Genomic DNA, 5,735 nt, shown 5'->3' with positions numbered 1-5,735 from the left:
ACTAAGCGATATCGTCCTCTTTTGGAAGACCAAACAAAGTAGTTTCGCTTTCACAACGAAGCACACAGTGCCTTCACGTCATGGTAGCGGCGGCAACAATACTACAGCGAGAATAAAAGTTACACCTTCTTTCTTTGCGTGAACATTTGGGCGGCGTTATGCAAATCTTCCCACATCGTGATGTAGACATGTGGGGGCGTGTTAGAACGAGCTGTTTTAGGTAGGCGTGGTTGACTCTTAACTTTTATAAAGAATAGCTCTTTGGATTTGAGACTTTAGTCTTTGCAACTTTACAGATCTTCTTTATGCACCAAGAGCTTGTAACACTCTAAAGAGAAAGGAAAAATTGAAATCGCATCATATGACCCCTTTAAAACACTTTTTTTCTTAGTGCTGAAAATTAGATCACTTCCTGTGAAATCCGTTTTCTCTCAGGTACATCACCAGTGTAAGCTTCATTGTGAATATTTCTACATCACTCTTGTCAATGCATAGTTACAACAAAAATTTATCTTGATTTTATCTAGTGATTATTTTGGGGAACACATTTTTCACCCACATTATTTCGTCTGCAGCTTTAAATGCTCGGGCACTTTTAAGTTGGGTGGATTCTGATTGGCTATTGGTGTTTTATCGTTCATCATCTGGAAAAATCCTTCTGAAAGTGATTCCAACTATTGTTCCTCCGTGTCGTTATCGTTATATAACGACACAGAGGTGTTATTCTTGTACATTTAGAGCGTTTTTAAATCTTTATGGTTATCGTTCTTGGTGTAAACAGGCCTTAACCCTATACGATCAAAAACTCCAACAACTGACTCAAAATGTCATGAGCCACATTCAAACTCATGTCACTTGCACGAGCACCACAGATGAATTAGTCATTTTGATTATTCAGTTTTCAAATTGTTATAATTTTCAGATTTGTACTTAAGTCCCCAGTATGTCGATTTATGGTGTTTCTGCACATTCAAAAGAACCAAAAGCTGCTTAATTGCGGCTGTTTTATGGAGGAAGTGGAACTAATCCTACGTTAATTTGCATGTCAAGGTGCAAAAAAGAACAAAGAAGAAAAAGAAGAACATTTCGTGACAAGCACATAATGAAGATGGCACAGTGAGAACAAATTGTTAAAAAAGAAATATCTCTGGTTTCTTACGTGTGGTGACTCTCTCTTTCTCTCATATTGAAATGTAATAATTAAGTCAGCTGGTGTTTAGCACACTACAATCAAACTCATTTCCATTTTAATGAGGCTGAGAATACAGAGAAAAGGGAATCAACACCAAACTGATTAACCGCTTTATAGGAAGAAGGAGAAAAAAAGAGCAAAGGAGAAGAAAATGGTGGTGGGAGGGAATGAAAGACAAATGAGGAAAGGGAGAAGGTTTTGAGGTGAGGGGGAAGAGGATAAATAATATGAAGCTGCACTGTTTGCAACATTGATAATAATAAGAAATGTATCTTAAGCAGCAAATCAGAATGATTTCTGAAGGATCATGTGACACTGAAGACTGGAGGAATGATGCTGAAAATTCAGCTTTGATCACAGCAATAAATTACATTTTAACATATATTCACATAGAAAACAGTTGTTTTCAATTGTAATAACATTTCACAATATTACTGTTTTTACTGTATTTTTGATCAAATACTGTCTTGGTGAGCATAAGAGACGTCTTTCAAAAAAAAACTTGCATGGGCCAAGTGCATGTTTTCTTTTGAAATGCATGCAATTTAGCCATTCCCACTCATGTCAAAAATGAGGTCTGAGCAGAAACAAATCCACAAGTTCCAACATGTAAATATACATAATTCATAACTCTGTCATGCGATATCAAACTGTAGCTTAGATCAACTCCTTTGATTTTCTGATCGCTACAAAAACTGCACATTTATTTCATTTGTGTGAATCTGTGTGTGGGAGAAGGTTTTTATATCTTTGTGGTGATTCAATTTTTGAAACTTCCCTAGATGAACATTTTTGTGGGGGCATCAACCGGGCATCACACACAAGAAACAAAGACTTGAGATTGATTAAATAATAAATAATAGTATATAATTAATTTGAGGCATATTTTAGGATTTGGATCATTTAGATATGAATAGGAAGTCCCAATAAGGATATTAAACAGGCACATGCGTGTGTGTGAGAGAGGGCACTGTTTTCCGACATCTTGTAAACCACCACATAAAGCTCAATTAGATTCGAAACTAAATATTACCATTTCTCTGGAGCACAGGAGAGCTGAAACGCAGGCTGATCTTACCCTCCATCAGTTGTGTGTCACTTACGGTCCGTCTGTGCTGCATGAGTCTGTCTGCAGACCCAAAAAAGGTAAGGACTGATTATAATGGAGACTGACACTCGTGTACATTCCAGTCAGACAGACTCAATCAAGATCTCTTCTGAGAGTTAAAATATGTCTCCACTAGTTGTAAAACGTCGACAGAGCTAAATGCGTTCGGTCCATGAGAGCTGCGGTTTCAGAGTCCCTTATAAACACTGTGGCGTGGACGCTTGTACTAAATGAAGTGAAACAGACTAGAAAAATAAATGTTATTTCTCAAGCATGGGCCATTCTTCATGTTTTATGGAACTCTGCCTGGGAATAGCTGAATAGACATCAATATGCAGGCCTGGATTTTTTTTTTCTGGTCTGTGCACATCCACAATGCATCACTGTATGTCTACAGCAGACAAAATCACGTTGCATTGTCACCCACACTTGTTCGACTGACACTGACCTTCACTGAAAATCTAAAACACTCCACATTTATTGATGAAAAAGCACTGATTTGGTACAATTTATGTACAGATGCTTTAAAAGGCAATGCATTATTCTTTATTTTTCTTGACAATCACGATTTTCTCACTAGCAAAAACTCACCCTTATCTATGTGTTTTATAACATGTCACTCAAAAATTATTTAGGCCTAAATGTAAGATTTATGTATTTGAAGTGCATATAGAATTTTCATTCGTTTTGATTTCACAGTTTGAATCAATATAATTTTAAACTAATGTAATAAAAAACATGATGTGATGCAATGTCAGTCATACATAAATGATACAGGTAAAATGTATGTAATAGTATTAATAAACTGAATGAGATTAAAATACAGAATAACCAGGTTTATGTATTTGAATCCAATTTCTTTCAATCTCATACAGCCATATTTTAACTATGTTCATATTTTATAACTGAATAAATTTAATTGTTTTCACAGATTTATGCTGATAAATGCATTTTGAAAATATGATTTCAATAAAATCAAAAATATGCAAACAATAGCCCACATTTTTGAGTGCAGAAATTCATTTATGTATGACTGACAAATATGCATCCGATTAAGTTTATTATTTTATGTTACAGTTTTTCTCAATTGCTTTGGCTCAATTCTGACACGATAACTAGGTTTTGAAGCATGAATGAAATGTTTTGGGTGAGTAACTACATTTTGCAGACATGCAATAAAGTTCTGAAGTTCCAGCAAACAGTTGTGACATTTGCACTCACAGTTTAGAGAATGTTAAGATTGTTTTGAAAAATGTGCCAAAGCAATTGAGAAAAACTGTAAAATGGTGTTAACCATTTTACTGTAGATAGATAGATAGATAGACTCAGAAGATAGATAGACAGACAGACAGACTCAGAACATAGATAGATAGATAGATAGATAGATAGATAGATTCAGAAGATATATGATAGATAGATAGATAGACAGACACAGACAGACAGACTCAGAAGATAGATAGATAGATAGACACAGACAGACAGACTCAGAAGATAGATAGATAGATAGATAGATAGACAGACAGACTCAGAAGATAGATAGATAGATAGATAGATAGATTCTTGGATCTGTCATTTCCTGTGGCAGAATGATCCTGATATCTGTCCTACATTAACAGCTGCTGCCGGAGGCCTGGGGCGTCCCAACTACCGTGAAAGGGGTGTAGAATTGAAAAGGAAAATAATGAAAAAGAAGAATATGCCCGTGAGTGTCAGCCAGCAGGTATACCTCAGATAAGATAGACAAAAGGGCACGATCTCCCTCTGCCTCCCTCTTTTTTGGCAGAGATGGAGGATACGGTTCAGTTCTGACAGAAGCTTCTGGAGTGACACAGAATGAGAAATTTTCAGCAGAGCGAAAAAATGATTTCGATGGTCGTTGAGATGGCAACAAAGGGGATGATGTGTTTACCCCATCGTGGAATGATATGACTTTCATTTTCTTCTGACTTCAATTCCAGCATGTTAACAGTGTTTTGTTGCGATGAACAGGATATGTTGTCATTCTCTAGAGTGCTGTTTTTTTAAAAGAGATACATAATAAATAATAATAACTTTAAAATGAAAAGACACACAATCTAGCTTTTAACTTTGTGTTCCTTTAAGTCAATCTGTGACGCATTATTTAGAGCAATGGTCTAAAACTCAATTCCTGGAGGGCCACAGCTCTGCACAGTTTTGCTCCAACCCTAATCAAACACACCTGATCCAGCTATGACAAGGTCTTCAGGATCACTAGAAACTTCCAAGCCGATGTGAGCTGGAGCTAAACTCTGCAGAGCTGTGGCCCTCCAAGAATTGAGTTTGAGACCACTGATTTGCTTCCTCTATTCCATTATTGGTTCATAAGATCTATAATACTTACAACATGATATCTGTTAGTGTTCATTTTTAGTGAACAACAACTTAAATTCGGACTGTTTTTCACACCGAGGTACTATACAGTGTGGAAAGTAAAACACATTACACATTCTTTCAAAAAAAATAAAAATTCCACGAAACTGTAATGTTTGTTTTCTTCAGACAGATTCTGACTGGTGGGAATTGTACCAATTTTTATTATTCTGTAACCACTCGTGCCTTCCCACAACCTCCTCCTACATGCCCTTTACAGTCAGACTATCTTTGTGTGTGTCATTCCCATGTTTCAGTAGCTGTGGTTCTGTTACACACCATGAAGCCCATCACTGGGGAATCCAGTGAATCCATTACACCTCCGAGAGCATGGAAACCCACGACGAGGTCATGAGACCGTACTAACATGTCACAACTATTTTAAGCACTGAAGAAAAACTAAATAGTGAATCAATTAGAATGCCTTCACACATTTAAAGGCAAACAGAGTGATTCTCAGAGGCCCATTGCTAACATTCGTATGCTGTTTACAGCAGCAGGACAAACTGTTTATCTATGTGTCTACAATACAAATGAGCGTCATTCAATACCAGTCCACAGCATGCTCAGAAGTGAGGACAGATTCATTACATTTACATTTACATTTAGTCATTTAGCAGACGCTTTTATCCAAAGTGACTTACAAATGAGGACAATAAAAGCAGTCAAAACTAACAAAAGAGGAACAATATATAGATGCAAATGACAAGTCTCGGTTAGCCTAACGCGACATGACATGCAAGAAGCACGTGTGTCACACAGCTAATGGTTCTCACGATCGCATGTTTATGACATGCTCGCTGAACTGTGCTGAATTTGTTCTGGTGGGTCTGGAGGTCTCTGGGCGTTTTTTTACATATGGGGTGAAACCATATGGAAATGTTTTGGTCAATATTTCTAGAAAATCTTTAAACAGCACTGGAAGATGATAGGAGTACAACAGGAAATTGATCACAGACCTCTGAACCTGGATTGACAAAAATTTGCGCACTGTGTTCCTATACATAGAAGAGGTTGCATGACTAGCACAGTGTCTTCAACTAC

Source organism: Sinocyclocheilus anshuiensis, unplaced genomic scaffold (assembly GCF_001515605.1).
Source record: "Sinocyclocheilus anshuiensis isolate Anshui unplaced genomic scaffold, SAMN03320099.WGS_v1.1 scaffold274, whole genome shotgun sequence".
Lineage (NCBI taxonomy): Eukaryota > Metazoa > Chordata > Actinopteri > Cypriniformes > Cyprinidae > Sinocyclocheilus > Sinocyclocheilus anshuiensis.
Note: the sequence above shows the minus strand (reverse complement) of the source record.